The 10,381-nt window shown below is 38.2% G+C and overlaps 1 long non-coding RNA gene across 1 annotated transcript; it reads left to right on the forward strand.

The window, feature by feature from the left end:
* Positions 1–1,708: 1,708 nt before the first annotated feature.
* On the forward strand, positions 1,709–9,172 carry LOC118497448. Its single transcript, XR_004899975.1, has 2 exons — positions 1,709–5,756; positions 7,781–9,172. It is a non-coding gene; the product is annotated as an uncharacterized LOC118497448 (long non-coding RNA).
* Positions 9,173–10,381: the final 1,209 nt, after the last annotated feature.

Consider the following 10,381-nt stretch of genomic DNA (forward strand, 5'->3'; position numbering starts at 1 on the left):
GAAATGGCAGGTATATATAAGCTTGTCCATTTTGGCATCATTTATAATAAGAAAAGATTGAAAAGGTATAAATGTTCATCAATACAGGACTGGTAAATTACAAAACAGCCATGAAATTACATCTTATAAAGTCTTTTTTAAAAAATGAGAAAGCTCTTTGTACTTTTAGGAAATGATCTTCAACACATTATATGCACAGCTTTTTGAAATGCAAAACAAGTATGCTACACTGTATTAAAAAGGGAGTTTACATACACTTGTGTGTATGCATATATTACATGTGTTTGTTTGTATAAGTGTAAAACATCTCTGCAAAGAGACACCAGAAACTGGCATGATTGGCTGTGTCTTGAGAAGGAAGCTGGCCAGTTGGAGGGCAGGGCCTGAAGAGCAGCATTTTATTAAATGTAATCTTGTATTTTTAAAATTTTGAACCCTGCGAACAATAGCATCCATTCCAACACTTAACTTTGTTTCCGCACTTGAAGTTTTGCCATCAGAAAGGACTAAGATTCTCTCCCTACTAATGTCACTTACAGATAAAATAAATGATCAAATTTCTCAGGCATCAATGGCAGGGGTGGAGAGCAAAATGCTTTCAAATGTTTTCTCCTCTGGTTTATCAAAAAAGAGAGACTTTGGTACACAAAACTCTAACATGCCGTGATTTGGGTAAAAATGATGAGTTAGCAAATTCCTTGTAATTTTGTTAACATTGACATCTCCCTGGGGTAGAGCTTCCAGCTAATTTTCCCAAAGTCACATTCAATCAAAAATGAAGAAGAAAATTCTAGTTTAATTCCCAAAGGAGGAAACTCTGATACATTGATTTGCATCTAGAGGAAGTAATTCCATTGGAATTCCATGGAGTCATTTTGTTTTATTCCCAAACTTCATCCCTTTTTTAAAAAATGTGTTACTTATTTATATTTACTTATACCACCCCTTCAGGGAAGGAGGGATTTGAATAACTCTAAAAGACAGGCACAGTGTATTTAAAAAATAAATATTTGAAAGTCTTAGGATCTGAGGAAAAACAAACAGGTAGAAGTAAACATACCATTGAGTAACAAATTAAACCACTGATCTCTCTGGTGGTCAAAGGCCACAGCCAGTTACGAAGCTGTCGCTTCAAAGGGGCTGCTAGTTCTGTAAGAGAAGCAGTGCTTTGTGTAGCACTGAATTCAGGAAATTTTTTTCACTCATATTTCAGTTCTAGACTATGGAATGGAAAACAATATATTATAATATGTAAGAAACTTTGTATGGTTCTTTTTCCTAGTGGCTCAAAATAGAAATCAAACATATTATAATAAAACTCAACTTGATGAAGGTATTCACCCAAGTGAGCCTTATAGCAATGTATTGGGAACAAGGGTTGACCCTAAATAGAGGTGTGTATGGACAGTGTTTCCTATGCTTTTGAAAGTCCAGTTTGCTCATGGTAAAATTCTAACATGTTCACAAATCGCCTAACTCAGAAATAGACACAACTGCTTTCTACAGCACTCCAGAAATTTTCTAGTCACCTGCCCACTTGAGAGGTGCTGAAGAATTGTTAGAAGTGACAAAGACCCAGAGTGCCGGAATTGTGTGATACTTTGATGACTTTTTTCCTATTCCTATTGAGAGGAAATGTGTACTACAAATATCCACATGACTTTTATTTTTCAAATAACTTTAAAATTTTTTTATTTCATTTTAGAGAGAGGAGAAGGGAAAGGAACATCAATGTGAGAGAGAAACATCCATGGTTGCCTTCTGCCATCTGCAAGTGCCCCGTGCGGGCATAGTGCAGAGCCCACAGCCCAGGCATGTGCCCTGAGTAGGAATCGAACCTGAGACCTTTTGGTTTGCAGAGCAATGCCCAACCAACTGAGCCATGCTGGCCAGGGCTCCACATGACTTTTAATTCTTGTATCTCAAGATGGTGAGACAAGCATGGTCAAATATACAAACTGACTAGCTGAAGCAGTGAGTGCACAGCAATAAACAGCATAAGAGAGGCCGATGGTCCTGAATTATTTACAAAGAACTCTCAGGTTCCTAATCATCCATTCTTCCCTCCAGTGGACTTGGAGACTCAAGCAGACTCTCCTCTCGATGTTCCAGAAGGGTGACTCTCAGAGTAGGGATGTCCTTGTGCAGCTGTCTTCAGCTTTGTAAATAAAGTATCTCAAGAAACAGGTTTCTGGTTGCAAGGTCAGAGCAATAGCGATAATAAAGAAATATAACTTCTTATTAAAATGATCTGAGAGCAAGCACCCAAGAAACTCGTCCTTCCAAACCATGGAAGGTATCTTCAACAGTCCTATTCCATTTATAGACTCTGTGGAAGGAACCATTCTTATAGCATGATGCCAAAATTATTTTAGCTCACACACAAACAAGTTGTTCTGTAATTCTGCTTTTGACCTCTTCATATTAGGAAGAAATTAAGAAAAATATAGCACCACCAATTTGTTATGTAACCACTTTGAAAATGTTTACTCTGAGTGCTTAAAACGTCATGACTAAAGAAACCACTGGTCTGTGTAATCCACTCTTGACAATGAATCATAACTGTGTCACACTTGGAATTGGCTAATCTTTGCTCCAATCAGGTAGAGGAATGTATTTGCAACTTCAAAGCAGGTATTGCTTCATGACCAATACAACAACAAGTCTGTGGCTTTGAAGTCTTCTACCTTTGAGACTGTCACCATCTACTTAAACTTTTTGAATTTGCTTTTAGTTTTTGCCCTTGGCCTTGTTCCCTTGGCCACCTATAAACCCTCAGAGAGCAGGGGACAACCTTCCAACTTGCCCCCATTTCCTCGGTCCCTGCTAAATGATCAGCAATCACCCGAAAACAATTCTGAGTGTACACCCATGGAGTCTGATGGGGTGAGGGTTGCTGCATTGTCACTGGTACCCAGTGTCTGGGCCTTGTCTACTGACTGACTTTTGGTTCATTCCTTTTGCAACTTTTGGTCTTGATTCATAGTTTCTGATTCATGTCTGACTCTGAGATCCTCCCCTTTGCAAGAGCTACACAGTCAAGTGGACCTGGTGCTCTAACCCGTAACAAATGTTTGTGAACCATAATACTGTAGGAAGAGCTGAGAACTAACCAAGCAGTAGCAACTAGCCCTCATGTTGCATAAGCATTCTCCCAAACAGAATCGCTTTTTCTAAACATAGCCTGGCAAAGAGCCACTGAAAATATCATCACCATTACTTTTGCCATACGGTGAGGAGGACTGACACTCCGTTTGCCTAAATCACGTTGCAGTGTGCCAACATTGCAAGTCAGTGCCCAGTTAGTTACCAGGAAGTAAGACAATCCTACCTGTGGGTATCTAGAACACTGAGAGGTCAGGCTGGTAATCCAGGGCCATAATTTAACACCACCAAATATTTATCTGTTTGGGTAAGCATCCTTCCGATCTCCTTTCCAATACCCACAAAATTATAGTTAGTCCCCGCTAATTTATATTCCAATTCTCTACTCTAGAAACCCACAGCTAACTGTTATTTGTTGTTTAACCCAAGAAAAAAAATTATATTGCCTGCACGTCTTTGCATAACATACCTTAAATAGGAGAATAAACGCACTACAAACCATTATCACTCCAAAACGTGAGACACAAATTGAAGTTAGGTGATTTAGTTCTAACACTTAGATGTGTTTTTCATTGATTCAACCTATGTGGATCTCTGTTTCTCTTTTATAAAATTAGTTCTTTAGATCTCACGGGATTGTCATGAGATGAAGTATGAGATATTATTATTATTTATGTATTTACGCTGTGTGTATGAGCTGATGTATGGAATTACTGATATCACTCACTTCCTTTCCCGTTGGCCTGTAAACCTGACATTACAGGAAAACTTGCCTTCCCCAAAACATGATTCCCTTCAGTCTGTGGACACCTCCCTTCCCTCCTCAGTGCAGCCTTTCAGTTCATCTGACTTATACAAGTGAGTAGACCAGCAGTCCCTAAATCATTTCATTCACACTTCCCTATCTGTTAAACACACTGAGTGTGTATGCCCAGCATTTCTTTATTTATAAATTAAATGGGGCGCTAAGGCACTGATATATTATGTGCAAAATAAACTAGACATAAAAATAGAAAGGGGTGAGATTAAAAAAATAGGTAGACAGATGTCCAGAGAGCAGTTTCCATATTTCTTTCCCACAGCCCACCAGATACCTTCTGTGCCAAGAAGCATTTTTGTTAGTGGTCTTTACTGTAGAAGAATTTCCCATTGCTGAAAAGTTAAAAGGCAGAAGTAAACATCACTTTTAGTGTAAATACTTAGAGTTACCTATTTTAGCAGTGTGGCATCCCACAACAGGTTTCATTAAAATGCGGGCACCCAGAAGCAGCCCTCCGAATATCAGTGCAAACAAACCCGCCCCCAGAAAGACATGGGGATGTTAAAAAGACACTTCAGGCCCACAGTGGAGTCACCATAACTCACAGCCTAACCCAATGCTAGTTTCAGCCTCTCCCAGAAGTGAAATTTTAAGCCAATCAGTCCGGAATTTCCTGGTCAGCCCTAGGGAGGTCATCTGCCTGGTAAGACCCTCTGCCTTCCCGCATGGGGAGGGAGACCTTGCTGAAAGAATCCACTCCTTTAGTGTTCTTGCCTTGCCCCTGTTCCTGCCTATAGAAGCCTCCCACCTGGTTCAGCTCCTCAGAGCAGCTTTGTGTTTACTAGATGCGATGCTGCCAAACTCATGAGTCATTCAAGAACATCAACTCGATCTTTAAATTAACTCAGTTGGATAATTGTTCAACACGTGAATTTTTTAACTTCCCCCGATGTGTTTCTTTCCAACACGACAGCAAATGCTGAATGGCTGTCCTATAAATTTAACTCAGTTCCGAAATCATTTCAGATCCCCCCAGGGCTAAGGGCTTGGTCTCACAAGACTGCCCCACTCAGATGCCAACTGCAAGTCCAGGTGGTCCCCTGTGCTTCTGACCCCTGGCTAGAAGTCGGAGTTTCCCGTGACTTCTTTCTCAGGTTCCTGCTCCAGAGGCTGAGTTTCAAACCTCTGGTCACTTGGTCCTTCTGGTGACCAGCCCCAGTCTGAGGCAATGTAGGGGCCCCCTTCTGTCACTTTTTCACGTAAACTCACGTGGGCTCCAAAGGGTCTTCTCATGAACAGCAAAAGATACTCACATCACTCCAGAAAGTCCAAGAGTTTTAAGAGCTTTGTGTCAGGAACCAGGGCCAAAGACCACATTTTCAACTATAAAGGGTAATTCAGACACAGAAAGCTGAATGACATAAATTCATAATTCCATAAATATTAAAAGTACACATTCTTTAAACCACTAACTACCTCGGTCAGGAAAAAGAATTCTGCCAAGCACCCCTCCCAAACCTGACCTTTCCTTTAGCTGGTACAGGGAAGGAAGGGAAAATACTCCATTCTTTCCCTGTATTTACCTATTTTAATGAAACACTGAGTTGTTTTCCTGGAATCCTGCAGAGGTAATCAAATAGATCTCTGTTTCTGTTTTAATTACGAATTCATGTATTTCCATTCATTACAGTTATCAAGTTTTCTCATCTTTGGCCTGGCCTTTTTAGGTTGGCTCCCAAGGCCTTGCCACAAGATCTTAGGGACCTCTGAGAGCCTCCTTGCTGTCTGACACGGCTGTCTGATATGGCAATGTTTTCCAGGGTTAGCTGGTACGTTTCCTGGGCCAGACTTGGAGTTAGCCATATCTCTAAAAGGCTGGTTTCTTTTAGTGGTAAGTATTCCTACACCACGATCTGAGTGCTGAGGAAATTTGTTTATACTGTTACTGCTTCTAGGCAGAGGTAGGCAATATTCTATATCTGTATTTATTAACTATTGTCTCTATCTATATCTAGTAAGCTTTCTTCACTGAGAATGTTGCTTCACAAGAACAAAAAGGTAATAAAATTAGAATATTGCATGATTATTTATTCATTTAATCACACAGTTAATGCACATAATGACCTCAGAATACCATACCCTTAATACCAATTCCAGTAAGATTACTGAAAACTAAAAATTTCTGTATTTGCAATCCTCATTATTTTTTTTAATCTTTTTCATAGTTGTGTTTTATCTATATTGGCAAGTGTATTGCTATTACAGATTGTACTCACACATCCTCATTAGCCGTACTGTGCTATCAGACACATGTGTGTGTGTGTGTGTGTGTGTGTGTGTGTTTAATGCTTACCCCCAGTCCACAGGTCAGCATTTCTCATCATTAGGGTTGTCTGAAGCTTGTTCTCAAGCAGATTCCTCAAGAAGCACTCATGAGAACAATATTCCAGGTTTCAGCACGGTGATAACATTTTATATGCAGGCTCTGTCCCAGAAACCCTTCAACTCTCATTTTATGTCTTTGAATGTGTCCAATGCTCCTCCATTCTGTTCTGTCTAAATCATTGCTGTCAAAAGTTTGGTGAAAAATCTGATTTCTTTTTCTTATATAAGTGGACTTTATTGTCCAGATGCCTAAAATTATTTTTCTCTTTAAAATCTAGTAATTTCATTATAATGTGCATTGATGTTGCTAGTTCTGGGTCAGTTTTCACAGTAGGTAGTATAACTTTTTGATATGCAGTTTTAAATACATATTTTTAATTTCAAAGAAGTGTCCTTGATTATGTTTTGTTTTGTTTTTGTCCTTTGTAATTATTCTATGCCTTGCTTCACTTTTATTCTTGAGGGACTTCCATTAGACATTTCTTGTATCTTCTTTGCCTATTTCTAAATTTATCCCTCTCTCTCGAATCCTTTAATAGCTTTACTTTCATTCTTTTTTTTAAATCTCTTTCATCTTCCATTTTTCTTAAGGCATATATCTTATGTTTAATTATTCTCATACTAGTTTTAGTTTGGTCTTCATTACTGAATTGATTTTGTTTCTACTTCTTTCTCCTGAATTCTCTCACCTCATTTCTGAGGTTTTCTAAATCTCATGTCTGTTGTTCTCTCATATCTTATATGATTTCTTTAATGTCAGTTCGCTCCTATAAATAGTAGGTAATGATTTTCATCTGTTTTGTGGGCATGTCTCTGACATTTTTGTCACTGTAATGTGGTTATTCGGTTTCTTATTGTCTTTTTCCTTATAGTAATTGTGAATGGGATTTAAACTTGATTTTTTGCTCATTTTTAATGTGAAATGGTTTTCTTGAACTTTTGGAAGAAGGCAGGCAGGGTTTGAGAAAGCTTTTCTAATTTCACAGCTCTGTTGCGCTTTCTGTGGACTATTTATGTACAGCTTACCTTATGAGATTTTTTTTTTGACTCTGTTCTCTTTCCTTGCTTTTATGTGGACCTTCACTTTCCCCTGTCTCTATGGTTCCTGTTCTACTCAATTAGCATTATTTCCCCAGAAGGTTCTCCTCTGTGCAGTGCTTGTCCTGGAGTGTAAACCTGATTGATTAGCTTTAAACATTCCTTGAGGGTGCCCTTCCAGAAACTTGACACTGCCCTACCATTAGAATGTTCGAACTTCCAGTTTCAGCGGCTGTTCTCAGTCGAGCCTCAAGCTTTCCTGTGAGCCCTTTTTGGTTATTTCGGTTCTCAGCTCCATATGTGCTTCACTGCTTCCCTCTGCTTTCTCAGGAAAGCCAGGTATACAGCTGCTGATACCACCCAGCTCTTGTCGCTCTTCTCAACTACTTATATCTTGGATTCATGCAGATACCTGTAACCTGTTTTGTTGCAGCTGTCCACCATGGGTTTTGAGTTTGCTATCCTTGGCCCTCTGTCTGTTTTTATGGGCAGATTGAAAAGTTCAACAATTGATGGGCTCCCATCTTTCAGACACAAGTGATGATCAATTGGGAGATCCCGGTAGCCATGAGCACTGTGTGCTGGGCACTCCTTGACAACCTGGAGAATGAAACATTCAGACGGGTTGCCAGAAGGCCCTTAGGTGCTAAAGAGGAACCAGAGAGAAAGAAAAGAAACAGAACAGAAAGCACCAGCTTTTTTTTTTGAGGTCCCCAGTGTGCTAGATATTTTGGTGGTATTTCCACTCATGTTATTTCATTTGATTTAATCTAATCCTCACCGAGAACTTCGGAAGTAGGATGTAAACCCAGGTCTTCCTAAACCCTGTGCTCATTTCACTTGGAATTGTGAGAAATTTAATCCCTGTGAAGGAATAGGAATTAATTAAAGTGCAACAGAGGAGAGAAAACTACATCAGCATTACAGAGCTTTGTGAAGTCTTCTTGGTTTTGTCAAAATTTTGCTGTTTGGTTGGACCCTCGAAATAAGGTGATGAAAATCATTAGAATGCAAAAGATGACATAGGTAAAAATAAAAAGCATAGAAAAAATAAATTTCCTAAAATGTATTGCAAAAGAAGTATATTTAATAATATACTGCCCAAGTAGACAAGTTAGAAGACAAAGAAATAGCCCCCTAAGAAGTTATTAATTTAAATAGCAGTATATAGTAACTTCATAGGTAGCATGATTCAAGAATTTCCTGGTTAAAATTCTGAGTCATTAACATTAATCATGATGATGATCCAAATAATACCAAACCCTGATTGTATACCATGCACCATGCTAGGCATTTTACACTTGACATATGTTAATTGTTTAATTACTCATGACAACCCTGTTAAGTAGGTGTCTTTATAGCCATTTTATAATTGATAAAGTTGAAACCCAGTCTGGCCATAAACATGGCCAGTGTCGCACAGCTCCTGAATATCAGGGCTAGGGCGGAACTCAGACCAGTCTGACTTCCCAGCACCAGCGGTGCTTTCACCGATCTTCACAGTTCTGTGTCAGGTGTACTTTTGTGCTGCAACCCCAGATGCATGGCTCCAAAATAATACACAACCTGCAAACAAAGGCATTTTTAAATGGAAAAGATCAGGAGGAACTGGACAGTCTGTCGTTAGAGATCTCTGGACAAAAATAACGCTGGGATCAGGTCACACTTGAATCAATTTAGGGAAAGAACAGAAATATAGTCAGGTATTCCTGTCACCACTATCCCTAAACAGAGAATGTAAATCTCAATTTGCATATTACATGGCTGCTTACTACAATTTCAACACAATCAAACAAAATAATTATATAGAAACAAAAACAATCCACCATATCAGCAAATGCATGAAATATGATGCATAAATTTTAATTTGAAATATAGCTTTTTTTTTTTATTCTCAGTCAGGGCACATGCCTGGGTTGCAGGCCACAGCCCCCAGCAACCGCACATTGATGTTTCTCTCTCTCTCTTTCTCCCTCCCTTCCCTCTCTAAAAATAAATAAAATCTTTTAAAAAAATTTTAAAAATATATAGCTTTTTAAAATAATCAAATCCTAAAGGAAAACTTTAAACGCACAACTAAAGAACTATGCCAGGTGTTTTTTTTTAAGAGAGACTAAACAAAGACATCAATATTTTTTATTCTAATATATAGATTTATTGCAGTACAACTAAAATTCCCATAAGAATTAGTAGTAAAAAATAAATGGATGACAATATCAAATCATTTTCACGGGTAGTGAAGGTGGATTCAGACTAGAAGATGTGCAAAAGTGAACACAGAATCAAGATCACATGGTGTCAAGTTTTCACAGTTTGAAACACGAACCTGATCTATAATAGATGCAAAACAGACACAGGTGAAGGGATAACCAGTGAATACAGTATCTCCCCCAAAATTGGCAAACTAATTGGAAAGAATGAACTTAGATAAGCATGAGACCCAAACATTACAATAAGTTCTAGCTGTATCAAAGAGTAAAAGCATTTTTTAAAAACAGAAAAGTAGCTTATTTATCCCACATGGGGAGAGAACATGCAGTTCTAATCACTAGGAAAATTAAGGTTGTTACCAGGAGTAAGGTAGATTAATTGCATATACTTTTAAAACCTTTCATTTTCATACAACAAAATGTAAAATAAAAATTATACATAAAAAATTTTAATGTAAATGGGTATATTACAAACATAACCTGCTAATAAATTTCCCCCAAAAGTATAGGAGGAAATAAATGATTATGTAAGTCAACAACCACTTGATAAAAGTGTCCAGTCAAGAACATAGAATAAATCACATTTAAAAAAAAATTTACAGTCATATTAAAAAGGAAAAAGAAAAAGGCAAACCCAACTGACTTAAAATCTCCTTTAGAGACATATTAGATGGGAAAAAATGTAATTGTAAAACCCAATCTTAAGCCTTTGGGGAGAGGGAATATGTATACTTTCTACATTAATGGTGGGAACAGAAAACGGTACCATCTTCCTGGAGGGTTATAGATGCAACATGCTCTTCTACTCCTTACCTGTTCCCCCGCTGATGGAAGAAAACTAACTTGTATAGCAATTTTCAGTGCAGCATAACCTATATCAGGG

The sequence above is a fragment of the Phyllostomus discolor genome, chromosome 11, assembly GCF_004126475.2.
Source record: "Phyllostomus discolor isolate MPI-MPIP mPhyDis1 chromosome 11, mPhyDis1.pri.v3, whole genome shotgun sequence".
Classification (NCBI taxonomy): Eukaryota; Metazoa; Chordata; class Mammalia; order Chiroptera; family Phyllostomidae; genus Phyllostomus; species Phyllostomus discolor.